At 44.6% G+C, this 17,940-nt stretch overlaps 1 long non-coding RNA gene across 1 annotated transcript in view; it reads right to left on the minus strand.

The window, feature by feature from the left end:
- Window positions 1-1,522: 1,522 nt before the first annotated feature.
- LOC103540277 (uncharacterized) overlaps window positions 1,523-17,940 on the minus strand; it is a 56,337-nt gene continuing 39,919 nt past the window's right edge. Inside the window, exons 2-5 of the long non-coding RNA XR_542226.2 lie at window positions 7,599-7,739; window positions 6,171-6,442; window positions 5,594-5,772; window positions 1,523-5,412 (exon numbers count right to left, since the gene is read on the minus strand). This is a non-coding gene — a long non-coding RNA (uncharacterized lncRNA). The remainder of the gene's footprint in view (window positions 5,413-5,593; window positions 5,773-6,170; window positions 6,443-7,598; window positions 7,740-17,940) is intronic.

Raw genomic sequence — 17,940 nt, forward strand, 5'->3', positions numbered from 1 at the left:
GTTGGGGTCCCCTGGACTTCTCTGAGGTCGCTGATGTGTTGCCTTCATTGTTCTTGAGAGGCCTGTGGAACAAGAAAGAGCAGAGACTTCGGGGTCCAGCAGACCCCAGGAGTCTGGGTCTCCTCATGTCTCAGGACACCAGAGAGGCAGGCAGCTCTCCGCACACTCATTGTTTTGCCCCAGAGGCATTAACCCCCTCCCTATTTCAACTTCTGGAATTTCTAGAAATGCTGGGTCCCTCAGAGTAGTCTCAGACGGATAACACGCGCGTTTATTTCTCTCGAGATCCTAGTCCTTTTAGTATTCAACTGGAGTTGGTTTCTCCTGAGATGGGCGATGCTCTTCCTCTCCCCAGCTGCCCTCCCTTCTGATCATGTCCTCAGCTTTACCATCACTAGCAGGCAGAACCCCAGCACCAGGTTCCCCAAATAACCCACACACTTCTTTCCCTGTGGCCCTTCCCTTATCAGTAACAGCAGTTTATACAACTCCATCGAACCCCTGAAAGGATGTAAATAGCTGATGCGGAAGATGTTAATTTTTAAAAAGTCATAACACTATTAAATTAAACCTTCCATATCTCTGCCGTAGACACAATCTCTCCCATCTCTGAACTCCTTAAGCATCTTCATTCCTTTAAACTACTCGTCACACTTTGCCTGGTTTTGTAGTTATTCAGATTCATAACTTAACTCTCCCTTCCACACTATGCTTTTCCTGAGGCTAAACCCATACAAAATCCATGCAAGTGCTCCTTAAATATCTAACGAATGAATAAATAAATACTTGTAAGTCGTCTTTGGGGGATAGGGCAGTGAGTGGGGCATTATTCTGAAGGAGTTTCTCATACGATGGGGGAGACAGATCCAGGAGCATAGTTATAATTCACTCTGATAGACACAGTGCTAGACTAAGTTAAGTATCTATGAAAGCATGGAGAAGGGATGCCCAAAACAGCTTAGGCAAATGAATTATTTATAGCAAACATAATAAAAAGGACATGAACAAGCAATGACAGGGGGCTAATGGGAGACACTGACAATTAACGTAATACTTGATACTGAACATCCCAGCAACCAAGTTGAAAAGGGAAATAGAGTGCCCTTTACAGCTCTGGGTGTCAAATCAAACACCCTAGTTTACAGAGAACCCAAACTTTTTTCCTTGTTTGGTCTGACTTCTGACAACACTTTACCTAAAGGGACACTGAGCTACATAATGGAGAGCATCACAGAAATAATAGTTTTAAATGGTAGAAATGACAAATTCGAGGGCGTATTGTCGATCCCTTTGGGGAAAGTAAATCTCCATGAGAAACTGGAGAAATAAAAAGCTGGGGAGGATGTGGAGAAACTGAATCATTCATATTGCTGGTGGGAATAGAAAATGGTGCAGCCAGGCTGGAAAATCATTTACAGTTTCCTACAAGGCTAAACAGGCAACTATCACATGACCTGTCAATTGCATCCCGGATATTTACCCCGGAGAATAAATGCTTGTGTTCACACAAAGCCAGTACACGAATGTTTATGGCAACTTTATTCGTAATAGCCTAAAACTGGAAACAACTCTGACGTCCTTCAACTGATGAATGGTTAAACTGTGGCCTGTGGCACTCAGGCCACGGATTACTATTCAGAAATAAAATGGAACCAACTACTGGTGTATGTAACAACCTGAATGAGTCTCCAGAGAACGATGGCCAGCGAAAAAACCCAATCCGTAAAAGGTTACACTCCGCATGATTCCATTTATGTAACAGCCTTGAAGTAACAAAATTATAGAAATGGACAACTGATTACTGGTTGCCAGAAGTTAAGGAAGGGCTGGGGTGGGGGGAGGGGGGGTGGCTGTAAAAGGGCCACATAAGGAATCCTGTGGTGGTGGGAATGTCCTGCACCTTGACAGTAACATTGTCACTATCCTGGTTGTGGTATTGTACTGTAGTTCTGTGAGACGTTACCACCGGGGAAAACTGGGTACGGGATTCAGGGGCCCTCAGGATCTCTCTGCATTATTTATTACAACTGCATATAAATCTACAATTATCTCAAAATAGAAGTTTAATTTTTAAACAGTGAAATCGCTGAAACCACACAGCCATTTTGAAAAACAGTTTGGCAGAACAGTCTGTCACAACTACTCCACTCCGTGTTGCAGTGTCAAAGCAGCCACTGCCAACATGTAAACAAGGGCCATAGATATGTTCCAATAAAACTTTATTTACAAAAAAAAAAAAACCCAGGCCTTAGCTTACTGACTTGTGGTATAGACACCATGATCCAGGAAGGGTATACAAGTTTAAAGTCGTATAAAAAGCATCTTCATTCAATCCTGTCAATGTGTCAACTGTACAACCTCAATTAGAAATATTACTGATGTTTAAATTTGAGGCCCTTCCTGGAGGTAAGCCCAGGCCCGAAGATCTGAATCCTGTCCCCACCCAGTGATAAGTCTGACAGGTTGGTTAAAAAAAAAGATAGTTTGGCAGTTTCTTATAAACCTAAGCACAGATGTACCATAAGACCCACACATAGGTATCTGCCCAGAGAAATGAAAACATTGATCCACACAAAAGCCTGTGTACAAATATTTGCGGCAACTTTTCTCAGTCCCCAAAAACCCAATGTCCATCAACTGGTGAAACGATAAACCAGCTGCGAAACATCCACACAATGGAATAATACTCAGCAATAGAAAGAAGCTGCTGATAGGTGCAGCAACGTGGATGAATCTCACACGTGTCACACACGTGAAAGAAGTCAGACTCGAGCTATTACCCACTGCGTAATTTCATGACATTCACAAATTTCATACTTATGTGACTTTCCGGAAAAAAGAAAAACGATAGGATAGAAAACAGGTAGCCAGGGGCTGCAAGTCGGGGAAGGTATTGACTACCAAAGGGGCATGAGGGGACATTTCGGGATGATGGAAATGTTCTCTGTCTTGATTGTGGTGGTGGTTACAGGACTATCAGCATTTTTTTCAAAACTCATAGAACTGTACACCTAATAAGGTGGAAATTTACTGTATATAAATTAAGCCTCGAAAAACTTGACTATAAAATAAAAAGGTGCATTATTAAGCTTGCCGTTGTTGTGAAGCTGGAGCTCAGAGAAGTTGGAGGAGACTGCGACACACATGCCTCTTTGCTCGTGAAGTGTGGACTAAGTGGGACACTGTGAAACGCACATAACATGACATCTGTGTGATATTCACACCTCCTCTGTGCTGTTCACTTGATTACTGAGGTAGAGAGATTGTGAGACACCTATGCAAGGCCTCACCAACAATAAGATGCGACAGACCTGGAATTTCAAGCCAGATTTCCCCTCTATGACACAGCACCGTGCGATGTTGCTGGGGAGAGACTGGAGTGTATGAATTTTAAACCATTAATTGCAGAGTAATTGTTGAGTTGCTGATGGTGTGTGCATTTAGCTGTGAAACTGAAGAATCCAACTTGGACTTGAAATCCTGATATGGCCCCTCCCGTGGACTCGGAGATAAACGGGCCACAGGCCTATACGCTGGGCCTGGGTCTGCCTAGGAAAGGAGCTTCAGATCAGTCCTACTGAGCAAGGAGGACTCGCACTTTCCAATCCGTACTGGCCTGGGGTCCCAGCCAGCCTGCTGAGTTGATGCAGGACTCAGGCAGCCAGGATTCCACACCGAGATAACGAGAACACAGACCGAGGCCTGCTGCAGATGAGAGATGCTGGTGGGAGGGGAACAGAGAGCTACCCTGCCACGTTCACCTCCTCTTAGCTTGTGGTCAGGGCACAGAAGCCCCAGGAGGAAACGCTAAGGACGATTTGGAGGGACAAAGGATGCGATGGTTACAAAGGATACAACTGGGAGGGTGATGAGCCATAAGACCGGCTCAAAATAGCCTGACAGCACTCATTTTGGCTTCCTGCAGGAATGTCATTTCCAGCATCCGTTCATTCAACACATGTTTATAGAGAGCCTGGAATGCCCAGTTGTGAAATCGGGCAGTTCCCAGGTCATTCGTGGGGTATGACAATCATTTCCACACAGAGAGAAGCCTCTGCTTTAGAGGAAATTAGAAAAGGTGGCCCCCCAGGTTTCCCATCCTGACCTGGGAAGGCCCCACACCCTTCCTCATCCCCAATGCCCACTCCCCGCCATTGCCTGTTGGAGCTGTTCCCAACCATCTCTTGAATTCCATCCCTTCTTTTCCACCTGTACTGTCTCTAAATTCTCCTTATCACTCAGCCAGATTTTAAAGGAGGTCTTGATCCATCTCCCTGATCCCACTACCCTCTCGAATCTCTTCCCCGGCAGCTTCTATCACATGCCTTTGGCCAATTTCACACCCCTGTCTCCCGCCCTGTTGCCAGCAGGGTGAAGTCCAAACGCCTTGTAAGGCATATGAGGTCTGTGGCTGTCCAGTCCCCACTGACCCCTGAGCTCTCACCTCCCCGTGCCCCCACTGCACCCAGCCTCCCCACTCCTCTCTGGTCCCGGAGCACTCTGGCGTCTCTCGGGCCTCTGTGGTCAGTCAGCACTTACGGCTCCCTCTTCCTGGAGGGGCGCCACCATGACTCTCTGCGTAACTCCTCCCAGTGTTCGGGAAGATGCCCTCCCCTGTAGGAAAGCTCACCTGCCTCGTGCTTCCTCTCCCACCTCCCCCGACCCAGACAGAGTTCGTGGCTCCCTCTTTTGTGTCTCTTCCACAAGACTGTGACCTTCTCAGGGGCCAAGACTAATTCTTCCTGACCTCATAACCTTTACTTCTAACCCAGTGTCTGGACTATAATAGAACGTTAATATATATTCTCAAGTGAATGAGGGAAGTAAGGAAGGGAGAAATCAAAGAGGGAGGGAGAGGACATCACTCTCAACTCCCATGATAAGGGCCAGCACAGGTAAAGAAGATGAAGTTGATTGCTTGAAACATGAGGCCTAGGAGGCCACAGTGGAATGAAACTATCTTAGGTAACTATAGATTCCCAAAGTACACTGAAAATTGGGGAGTGATCCACAGACAAGTCAGAAATAATAATGTTTTCAAGTTATCAATCATTCATTCCATAACTATTTACCAATGGCTTCCTCTGCACCAGGCAAAGCTACATACATTATCCCATTACTCATCCCAAAAAGCAAATTAGTAGGTATAAGCATATTGATTCTATTGGTAAAGAAACTGAGGTTCAGAGAGGTTAAGTAAATTACCCAACATCACACAGCTAGTAACCCCAGAAGCAGGATTGGAATTCAGGTCTCTCTGACACAAAGCCAGTGAGTGTTCCACTGTGTCACTCCACTTATCCCTCCCCTGTCACTGCTTTGCTTCCCTTTTCCTCCAATTTCTGCTGCTTCAAAAGTCAATCTCAGAGCGCAGTGCATTTAAATCCAGAACAGAGCAGGGTCTCCTGATTCCTGAAAAGCAAAAGGCACAGCATCTTCACTGAAACAAGATCATCCAAACATTTGCTTCACATAAAGTTTATAAATTCCATTTCATTGACTTATATTTTCACAAATGACTGTCATGTCAAAGTTACTTTTATAGAAGTTAGGAAAATATAAAGAAAGGAAGTTTTAGAACAAAATAACTTACGACATGTTTTAGTCCTCTCTCCTAAGTGTTGTAAGGAAGTTCAGAGGTTTCCGAGATGAAACTTGTAGGTCATTTAACACGGTTCCTCCTGAGACCCCAGCCCCGGGCCCAGGCACTCGGTTACTCTGGATCGCCGACAGCTCTGTTTCTCTCTTTCAGAGTCCCCAGCAAAGGTCTTCCTGGAATTAATGAAGCAAAAGTAGGCCAGGTGGGGGTCCCAGACAGCATTCCTAAGATCCCTAAGGGGGAAAGACACTGCATCCTGGAAATGTAAATCGAGTACTTTCACTTTATTCTTTTTCAACACAACTTGGCGCTGAATGTGGATCTATTGCAAGGAAAGCTTGCCTTTGCCAAAATGTCAGAATCATGCAACTGCAAATGCACTTAACAAATAACTGCTATTTCCTATTCATACAAACTTTTCTTTTTCCAAGTTCCAAAACTTTGAAAACCTTCAGCAATTAGCCTGTGCGCATCTGTTTCAAAAGGGCTGTCAATAGGAGTAAAGATGCGGTTACTCTTAAATGACACGATTCCATGAACTCCCTTAAAAAAAACTTGTATTAATACTTACCTTCAAACTGAAAAATCTCAAGGAGAAATTCTTTGTAATTTGGTGGTTATAGAGAAAAAGAACGCTACTATGTTTCCAAACTCCGAATGTTTAGAGAAAGCCTAAGAATTGTGCAATTCACATTGCACTTCAACCAGGAGGCATGAATCTTCCACCTTGTCCAAGTTCTGCCACCCTGAGCAGGTCGCGTCTCTTCTCTGGGCCACAGCTCCCCACGCGTAACAGGAGAGTGATTTCTTCTAACACGATTCCGTGAATCCTCTGTGACAAATCTAAAGAATCCAAATATATGAATGTTGGAGGTGTATTTAATCTTAGAAATAAACAGTGTCCCTCTCGTCCCAAAGTATACACTTTCTTTAGAAAAAGAAATCTCTCCTAAGAAAGTATGGAAGACATTCTCTTTTATAGACCCTTCTAAAGTTATGGCGCCAAGTGTTTCCACCTGTATCCAGCAAGGACTTGGCCACTTAATCAAGACTTGATTATCCGGCTCAGAGTTTAGCCAGAGTATATGTTTTAAAGACATGAAGAGCTGAGCCATGCGGTTAATGTAAAGAATTCTGGTTCCCAGAGAATCGTCTAGTCCAAGTCTGTTGGGAGTGAAGGTACAGAAGATCATGGGCTTTCAAGGACAAAGATAGTGTGCCCATAATTAGAAAGGATTACCAGCACACACGCTCACCCATTCTGTTCCCCTGCTCAGAGGGTCCTGTGGCTTCTATCTCCACGATAAACGAGTCTGTTGCCTGAGGATCCCTCAGTTTTGCCCTGGTTCAGATCCCCTTTCTTCTCTTTTTAAATTAATGCCCTTGATTCCAGTTTCCCCCTTTGTAAATCATCCTCCATGTAGCCGGAGTAATATTTCTAAAACAGAAATCTAATTATATCACTTCTGGGTTTAAAAACCTTCCAAGACCACCCCAGAAGATTAAAGTTGAAACTTTCCAGCATGACTTTCAGAGACCTACATAATATGGTCTCTCTGCTTTGTACTCTAGTCTATGGTTGCCAGATTTAGAAAATAAAAACACAAGATTCCCAGTTAAATTTGAATCTTGGATAAGCAAGAAATACTGTTTGTAGTAGAAGCATGTCTCATGCAATATTTTGGACATGCGCATGCTAAAAAGTATTCATTGTCTATCTGAAATTCACATCTGACTGGGCTGCCTGTATTTTACCTGGCAGCACTGCTCCAGCTACACTTGTCTAATCATTATTTCCCAAACCACGGATTTGCCTGCCCTCATGCAATTATTCACCATTTTCACAACCTAAAATGCTACTTTCTCCTTCTCAACCAGAAAACTCCTATTCATCCCGTAAAACCCAGCACATCTTCTGTGACCCCTCCCTGACAGTCAAAAGCATAAATAGTTACCCCCTCCTCTGCCCTCTTTTATTTCTCTCTGCTTCTATACTCACCACAGGGAGTTGTCTTTACAGACGAGCCATTTTCTTCTGCTAGACTGGGAGATCCTTAAAGGGCAGGGACGGACTTTTGCCCACCTTTGAACTCCAGGCCCAGCTCAAAACCAGCACAAGACAGATGCTCAATCAAATGTACTGAACGAATGAAGAGTAAACAGCTATGTAAATCATGGGTGGGACTTTAACACATTCCCCCACTTCCCATCACAATATCATTCTGCAAAGAAAAGATGCAATAATTTTGAATTATTTAAATCCTCTTTATCAAGACATAGTGAAGGAGGCCCTGGGGGAGGGCACTGAACAACAAAGTAAACATCTCCTCCCCAGAGTACTCGCATCCTTCGGGCTCAGCCCGGCAGTGGCCGCGTCCCATTGAAGGTCCCCACGAGCAGGTGGAATCATAGTATCCGCTAGTCCTCGGCGATGCTGATCACGGCAGCCCTTTTCCTGGATGTGAAAGTGGGATTGTGTTGGCCCTGAGGGATCTGTCTTGATGGCCCAGAACCGCCCACACCCGCCAGCCTCCGCTCTCCCGCAGCACTTTGCCAGCCTCTCCACGGTGGCAGTTTCTCCAACTTCATTTGGCTTTGGGCTGTTCAAAGTGACAGGTCCGTCTCTAATATCACACAGTCAGCACCCAGTGAGGAGACTCACTGGATCCATTCACAGCCGTCCCCCGCACAGTGTCCCTGGAGCCATTTGCACCCTACTTGTTTCCCTTGGCCTGAGCGCCTTGTCTGGCCTGACCCAGACTGTCCTCCGTGGTAAGTCCTGTTCACCTCTCAGACTGTTCTCTTTGACTAACGTGCCTGCCGAAGCCCCTTTCAGCAGTTTACCATCTCATCCATCTCTATGACTCCTCTGGTTTGTTCACAGTATATTTTTGTTAAATGAATAACTGAGTGCGTGAATCTTTCTCACTCAAGAACCATTCACGGAGAATCTAATGTGAATCCGACCCTGGGTAAATAGTAATGACTATAACACAGTTCCCGACTGTGAGAAACTTGACATCTAAGGTACAACACTGTATGCTTACACCCTCCTAGATATATAGTCAACTTCAAAGAAAAATTAACCCACAGAAAACATCTGGTCGGTAAAATAAAGAAAGGGCATTTTTTAAGAAAGAGCATCTTGACTGCTAATGCGTTTCCTCAAAATGTAAGTGTTATTTCTGAGTCTGAGATTACTCAGAACCACCACTACTTCCTCGCTTTGGTGAGCATCTCTGTGGCCTCTGGCAGGTGAGCCAGAGCCAGAGGCAATGAAAGTCAGATGGTCCAGTGAGGAGTGAGAAATGCAGAGAGAGAATTGCAGCAGCAGAGGGTTGCTCAACTCTGGTAACAAGGCTAGACATGCTATCCATCTAAAATAGATCAAAAGGAAGGATGCAAAATTGTGGTACTTGGACCTTGGAGGGCTGGACTGGGAAATTCACAAATGTGCTATAGCTCATTTCTTGATTATAGTGACTAAATGAGCCAGGACCAGACTTTATCTACTTTGTAGATTTATGTCTTTAATTTTTCAGAGATTACTAAGCAAAGGCATTGCTCCAGGTATAAAGAAAATATCTGCAATGTGTGTTTAACTTTAATGAGTTTCTGAAGCTGAGCATGAGTATGAGGCAATGGAAAGAAACTTAAATTGTTGGACACCTTCTATGGAGTAAGTACTATGCTCTCCCTCCATCCATATTATCTCACTTGAATCTTATTACTGCCCTGAACATCGGCATTATTATCCTCTGTGTTCAGAGGAAACTGCAGCTCAGAGATCTTACACCTTGCCTGAAATCACACAGCTAACATGGCTCTTAGTGTAACTTGAAGCTGAATTCTCTTTCCAAAGCTTCTGTCCTTCCCACTCCACCACAGCAACTTGCTTAGAGCCCTAAGGACCCTTCTCACAATGAAAGAAAATTATAATCAGTCACTCAAGCAACAAACATTTTTGGAACATGTAGTGAGCACATGGCAAGAGCTGTATGCTGAGGGCCACTCAAGAAAATATAATAAGCACCTGAATGAGTACTCTAGGATCCTGGGCTTAAGCACCAACCCTCCATCAACAAGCCATGTGGCCTCGGGCAATCCCCTTGGCTGGCCGGGTCTCACTCTCCTAATAAGTGTAATAGTGACAGCGATAGCATTCTGCTGTCTCATAGAGTTGGTGTGAACACGGCATGAAACAACGGTGAGGAAATGTTTTAGTAAAGTGTTAAATGCTATAGAAATCTGAAGAGCAAACTTGTTTTTTCAACAAGTCTTCGGGTAAACAGAGACTTGAGTAATTACTGGAGGTTTTCTAGAGCAGGAAGTGCAGCGGGAAGGCGCAGGCTAAGGAACCCTGCGTTATCAGGGGTCCCGGCCCTTCAGCGAGACCGCGTGGTGCACAAAGGAAGCTGAGTCACCCCTGCTCGGCAAGGCCCTGGGGCGCTCAATAGGGTCTTCCTGTGAGAAAGCAGAAACCCAAATCCTGCTGTCCCGGCAGCCCCTCCTGAGAGCTGGCCCCTGTGGTTGGCCAAGGTTGGTCTCAGGGCCGTGTGGTTCCCTTCTGCGGCTTGGCTGACACAAACAGCCGGCGTGGTGTATACCCTCCAGCCCACAGCCTCTGAGGGGCTATGGTGAGGAGTCAGAGAGAGTAACGTGAACCAGAGGCGCCAAAGTGACCCCCTTTGGACTTTGCCCACTAATGAGCTCTCAGACAGAAAATGTGTCTGTCAAGCTCGCTGTGCTGGTTCATCTTTGGTCGAATGGTGCTGGACACTCTCGGAACACCATTCATGATGAGGACCCATGGAAGGCAATGGAAAGCTAACTCTAGGGGGCCTCTGAAGGTCACTCTTCCAGCTACTTTGAAAAGTGATGAATCCTCCACAGTCTTGAAGGCCAGTGCACTCTGTGGAGAACATGAGCATCCCAGAGCCCCTACACAGGCAGCACACGGCTCAAAGCCCAGAGAGCCGCATGGAGTAGAACAGAGGAACCAGTGTTCCAAGACCTGGGTTGTCTCTGTCTCAAACACCCCTGTCTTCTGGCAAGAGGACAGAAGGATTCAAGGGAGGCAATGGTCACTTAAGAGGATGATTTATTCTGATATCAATATGAACAGGGAGCAAAACCTTCCTAGAGCTGCCCCCACAGTGCTTTGGCTGAGGGGGAGCAGGGAGATGGAAGATAAAGACTGTGGAGTCAGATACAGCAGGCTGCAACCCCCTACTACACCACCTACCAGCTGTGCGACCTTGTACGAGTCAGTATAAACCCTCCGGGCTTCTGTTCTTTCTCCTGTGCCAAGGAGATGCCATCCACTGCCCCGGTGCAACCTACACAGTGGGCCTGTCATGAGGACCAGAGATGACGTGTCTAAAGGAGATGTATCTGTGAGGGGCTGAACCATATAGCTACGTCTACTGCTATAAGGAGCAAAGTGAACTCAGACTTGATTTGAATGGATCCAGATGGCTAAAGAGGCAGTCTAGGGCCAATGCTGGAAGTGAGACAGTAGCTGCCTCAGGGTTTCAGGTATGGAGTAGAGCCTAGAAAGCAGGAACAGACTTGAGCCCTTTGGGAAGACGTCAGGGTCCTGTTTAACAGGCTGGAGCTCAGAAATGATGAAGCAATGTTCTGGTAGGATTAGAAGCTGAAGATCTACAGCAGAGCCTCAGAGGGTTGGGCTGACCCTCTGGTTAAAGACTGTCTTCCCATCTCCTTCCCTGCTCAGGTGAGGACCCCAAGAAGCCCCCAGCCTTGTGCATGTCCATTGCAGCCCCCTGCAGTGCCAGCCATCTTGCCAATCCCATAAACCCCCCAGCTCCCTAGCCTGGTGTTACGAGTTGAACTGTTTCCCTCTAAAATAAGACATGCTAGAGTCTTAACACCCAGTACTCAGAATATAATCTTATTTGAAAATAGGGTGTTTGCAGATATGACCAAGTTAAGATGAGGTCATTAAGGGTGGGTCCTAATCCAAATGACTAATGTCCTTATAATAAGGAGAAATTTGGACACAGAGACACGCACAGAGGGACAGTGATGTGAAGACACAGGGAGAACACCATGTGGAGGAGAAACAATGGAGTGACGCGTCTACAAGCCAAAGAACACTGAAGATTGCTGGCAAACCATCAGAAGCCAGGAAGAAGTGGGGAAGGATTCTACGCAGAATCTTAGAGGGAGCATGGCCCTGCCAATACCTTGATTTTGGACTTCTAGCCTTCAGAAAGGAAGGACAATAGAATTATGTTGTTTTAAGCCACCCAATTTATAGTACTTTCTTACAGCAGCCCTAGCAAATTAATTTACATAGGAATTTGATTTATTTCAGTTCAACAAATATTCACTGAGCTCAGTGTAGTGGGTAATAGACAATTCCAATCCTTTATGAGAAATATGGTGGATGATGGTATATTTTCAGAAGAGAATACAGCTAACTGGGGAGGAGGAAGGGGTGGATATCCTATAATTAGTTCCTTTTTACTGATTCAGAATGGCATTCCACCATTGCTGAGGTTTGGCTGAAGTCTATATTTAAAGCTCCTGAGAGTAACACTCGAAGCTGCATCTCACCCTCTGCCTGCCCAGCTCTCGTTTAGACAGCCCTCCTGAGAGCCCCCTAAGCCCCATTCATTTCCTTTACCATTGACCCACCCCAGCGCTCTGGGATTGTCACTTTCACATCAGCTACAGGCCACGGGCTCCTTACTAGGTGGATTGGCCTTTCCCATCACTGGATCCCTGCAGCCCACCTAGGACGTGGTGTGGAGTAGTGTTCAATGAGTGCTTGTCAAGGACATTATCAAAGAGCAGCCATCCCAAAACTGATCCAAATCACTGTTTCTCACTGGAGTCCTCAAATCCTTGGAATTATGAATTCAGATTTGAGAAGCACGCTGCTAGATAGTAATGGGGAGATGGTTACAGCAGGATTACATGATGTTAGATATTTACCTAGCTTATTTCCATAAGCACTGCTCAATTGTCTATTTTGCATCTGGTATCGTGCTGACAAGGGAATATGGGTAGAAAGACATGTTGCTGCCCTCAGTAATACATGTTTCTATACCTTATTAGTTCGCAGAATGTCAAGTCAGAAAAAAAAAAAAGCCTTAGAGATAAACCTAATTCCATCTCCTTTCACGTTGCAGGAAGAGAAATTGAAGCCAAGAGAAGAGAACGGAAAGAGCAGAGCACAGAGCTGCAGAGCTCCAGATCGGGAGAAAAACCAACACCCAACCCTTCCTCGTGAGACTTCGGGATGTCATTTACTCTCCTTGAGCCTCATTCAGTTTATCTGCAAAGGGAAAATAGCCACCAACAAACAGGGCTTATGATGACTGAATGGGATGGCACATGAAACTCTGAGCTCAGAACCTGGTATATAGTGAGAGTCTAGTAAAGCTTAGCTCCTGTGGCTATTGTCAAAGCCACACAATGACTTAGTGGCAGAGCGGAGACAATGAGCAAAGTTTCTTGACTCAACATTCTGAAACATCATTGTGCTTTCCACGCAAAGCTTTATAACAATAACAATAACAATAATCTCATTACACTTTAGGAATATGCAGTGCTCTTTTTGCATATATAATAACATTTGATTATTTAAAAACCCCAGAGCTATTACAGTCCTTTTTCAGATAAGAAAACTGAGGCTCAGAAGCATAAATAGCTGACTAACGGCAAAGGCCAGTGAAGGATGGAGCCAGCACTGAGGTCCTTGGTCTCCCACACTCTCCCTAGAAGACACTCCACTTTTCTCTGGGACCTTATGCCACCCCCATATTGATGTGGGTATAGAACCCCCACGTTGCCTATATGGCCTGGACTTTTTTTCATAGTACTAGGCTAAATTCATAACTAGGCTCCAACAAAAGTTTTAAGTGCTTAAATGTCCCTTTTCCAGTGATCCTTGAAATTTATTCTCCCATTTTAAATGAACAGATGGAAATTTGAGCTATCTTAGAACTCCACGGTTCACCACCTGGTTCAGTTCTGTATAGTTTCATGATATTTACTAAAAATGACATGTGCATTGTTTCCGCCTGCCAGATCAGCCTCACGCCGTTTCCGGACAGTCAGTAATTCTGATGGGCACACAGATCACCTGAGGATTTTGTTAAAATGCGGGTTCTGATGCAGGAGGTCTGGGATCAGGCCTGCGCTTTTGGGGACCACACTTTGAGCAGCTTAGGTCACAGAACTCCAGTCCCTGACTGCTCTAGACGCAGCCATTTCCTCCTCCTTTGGGGTCTAGAGCCCTGGGTACAGCTGCATTGCATATAGTGGTGTTCTGGCCTGATCACCTCCAGCTCAGCTTGAAGCTCCCTGAGGACAGAAATCCGCCTCACCCTCCAGTGCTTGTTTGTGTCTTCTCTAGAATGCAGGCTCCTCGGGGCCAGGGCCTGTGCCTCACTTGTCCCAGTACCAAGCACCCACAACAGCACCTGGAACATAGCAAAAGGTCACCATTTGCTGAATAAGTAGACAGATGAATCTTTGCATTGACCCCACAGTGCCTGGCATATAACAGGGGCCTCCCCAAAATGTGGGTTCCATAAAATTCCTTGTATCTAGGATGTTGTTAAGACAAATGTCTACATTACAGCTACTTGTTTTGACACATGTATTCACTTATCAATCAGTATTTAGTGAGTGATTACTCTGTACCAGGCACCAGGGACAGCATAACAAATTAGAGGTGCAATGCCCCCGCCTTCTTGTAACTTACATCCTAATAACAGCAGCATTTCATTGAGCACTTACCATGTGCCTGGTGTTATGCTGAGTGCTCTATGTGTACTAACAAATTCAGTCCTCGCAACACCTTTGGGAGGCGGGTACCACTATTATCCCCATTTTACAGCTGAAGCAAGCTGTCCAGGGCCACACGGTTAGTCAGTGATGGTGCCAGAATTCAATCCAAAGCAGACTGGATCTGGGTCACCATTCAGCCTTGACTGGAAGAGACTAATGACAAATAAGTAAATAAATAGACAAGCTGGTCCAAGATGGAGATAAGAAGGAAACCAGCAGGTTGGTGTAGTAAATAATGGGGGGAGTGGAAACTCCACAAGGGAGGCCGATCAAGGGAGAGAGAGTTAACAAGCGCCCCCTCCCCTGCATCCATCCTGCCCTTCCACTGACACCATCCCTCCCACTGGGTGATTCACAGCAGTGACATGACAGGAAAGAAATGAAAGAATGCTGGGGTCAAAAAGAAGTTGCTTGAATATCTCCCTTGCCTAAGGAAGACAATAAAATCAACCATTTATTTACTCTAAAAGCATTTATGGAGCACTCACTCTGTGCCAGGCAGCATTCTTGGCACTGTGGCTATAGGTATGAACAAAAAAGGCAAAATCATGACCTCAGAGAGCTTATCATCTAGTAAAGGGAGATAGACATGAAACTAACTAACTGATCAGATAAATAAATGGACTCGTGAAGACATGAGCAAATACACAGAGGTGAAATTCTCTACAGAAAAAATAATGCGTCGAAAGGGAACAGGCAGTGTTGGCGTCGGGAGTGGGGAGGGGGCCTAATCGACAGTGCATCGGCTTCCTTTGATCCCTCAACATTCTTCTGTATCGTGAGATACTTCCCAACCACTATACTGTTTACTCAACCAACCATATTGAACGCATACTGATTTAGCACCTACTGTGTGTCAGATGCTGCCGCCCTCCCTTGACTGTCTCCTTCCATGAAAGTTGCTTCTCTCCTCCCCTCAAGTGTGTGATCAAGCTGGGACCCTCCTTCCCCGGCTGATACAAGAGAAAAGGGGAAGACATCTTATGTCCATTAAGCATTGATTGAGGAAATATTTGATGAGTTCCTAATAACCCTAAAAATCATGCGCACTGCACTTATTGTTTATAAAACACTTCCACAGCTGTGATCTCCCATGGCTGTCCACCTGTCCCACAGTGAAGGCAGAGTAGGAACCATTTCATTCATTTTATTTATATTACACCCCTTTTGAGCAGGACTTGAAGAAATTTATTAAAAATAATGACCAATGGGATTATTATAACTTTAATAAATGAGGAAACACAGTCTAAGAAAATCTATGAGACTTACCTGACACCATGCAATAAACCATATAGCTGGAATCAAAACCCAGGTCTTTCACCCCAAACCCACACTCTTCCCTCTACCATATACAACTTGCCATATGCAGGCCTTTGCCAAGTCCCCTAGGTTCTTGGATATACAATGATGAAGCAGAGGCAACTTTATTCTCACTACACTTAAACTTCAGTAAAAACTATAAGCCAAGACTTATAAAACTATAAGCAATGACAGGAGACAAGGACAGACGTGATGCTTTAAGGCATACATGGAAGCCCAGAGGAGCACGAGCTCGTATGCAACTTTGACTGGAAAAAGCCATACAAGAAAAGCTTGGAAGAGGAGGTGGTAGGATACGGACTATTTGGAGAGACAGGCAAAAAAAGCACTCCAGGTTGAAGCAATATTAATTGACCTAAGTATTAGAAAACACTGGGCATATGCCAAAACCATCATCATGATACCCCCTCCCTTATTCCCATAAATTACTTGGCTTTCCCAAACTACCGTAAGCCAGAAGTATCCCAGGGAATGCTCTTCTGGTTCTCTTTCACACCTAGGCTAGAACAGGCTTTCAGATAAAGAAAGGAGAATGGGGAGAAATGACCATGTATTGTGCATCGACTAAATGCCAGAAACTGTCGGGTGGTCTACAAGTGTTGTATCAATAACCCTCACAATAGCCCTGCCAAGTAAATATTATTCCCCATTTTATAGATGAAGAAATCGGAACTCAGAGACTAGTTGATGTGCCCCATGTCAAACAACTAACAAGCAGAGCAACTCCGATTTGAACCCAGGACATTCGGAACCCAAAGTCAGTTCTCTCTGTGACTCCACACTTGGAACCATGTTACGCAGCCAAAGATCAAGAAGTGTCTGTTCTGTGAATTATGGTGAGGTTATGAGCAAATAATTCAGCTCCTGATGGAGAATCAGCAAGTCAAGAAGATCTGAAGTAGATTTAAGAACCTAAGTTGCTGGGAGAGAAAAACAGGGAGTTGCTGCCCAATGGGTATAAAGTTTCTGCTATGCAAGATGAATAAGTTCCAGAGACCTGCAGTACAGCATCGTGCCTGTAGATAACAATGCTCTTTTGTGCACTTAAAGATTTGTTAAGAGGGTAGATCTCATGTTAAGTACTCTTACTACAGTGAAACAAACAAACAAACTAAATCACAAAGAAAATGTTACAAATAAAGAAAAATACGCAATCCAGTGTATCCAAGCATGATTCTTCCAGCATAATTCTTCCTACAAGATTGTTGCATGTGGTATAAATGTTTCTTTGATCACTAGATTTTTCTAAATGCCCTGAGGAAGCCTTCTAAGATATTGTGAGTCCTGTTTATGTTTGTGTCTGTCAGATCACACAAAAGCAATTACAATAGTTCACTGATTTATAAACATGAGTGTGGACATCATTAAATATTTACACAAACACACTGATGACTTAAATTTATATGCCTATGAGGAAACACTAGGGTGTTCCTTAGCACAATGTTGGGAAAAAAAATAAGGCTTTTGCAAATACAGTAATCAGCCCATATTCACTACTCATTAGACTGACTCGAAATAATCTTCCGTTCATTTGCAGAGAAGATTCAGATCAGCACACAGCACATCTGTGGCGGAGCAAAGCACGTGTGTACAGAGGGAGGTGTGCTTTGGGCTACAAATCTAGAGTGGCTTTCAGCATTTTGGGGCTTGGGAAATACCCCACAGTAGCAGCAACAGCAAGCACGAGTAACAGCAACAGTAAAATTCATTTCTAGCAGATCAGCTCTGACTCTCACAAACCGTAGGGAGGGAGTGAATGGTCCCAGAAGTGTTTGCATATTATAGGACTGTTGAGTAGAAATTGTGGCAAAAGATATTAAATGAGTTAAATTCTTATCTATGTCCACTTTATTTAGTTTGGATTCTGATGGTAGAATGCCTTCAAAACTATAAAATGCCCAGATGGTCATTAGTATGACTATGAATTTGATGCTGATACACACAGCATTTAATTTCTATTTCAAAGTATGAAACTGACATAAACAGTTATTTGCTTGTTTACTGATGTCTACCTGAAGGTTCTGGAATTGACAAAGCATCCCTATGAGTGAGCAGGTAGGAAAATGGAGAGAGGAAATTTGGACTTGAGGGTGAGTTAGAATCAGCTGCAAGGCCTGCTTATCCACAGATTTCCTGGACTTGTTTATTCCCTAGCGCTGCAGAAAAAGGGTTTGCAACTTTTGTGTAACCCTCTT

The sequence above is a fragment of the Equus przewalskii genome, chromosome 14 (assembly GCF_037783145.1).
Source record: "Equus przewalskii isolate Varuska chromosome 14, EquPr2, whole genome shotgun sequence".
Classification (NCBI taxonomy): domain Eukaryota; kingdom Metazoa; phylum Chordata; class Mammalia; order Perissodactyla; family Equidae; genus Equus; species Equus przewalskii.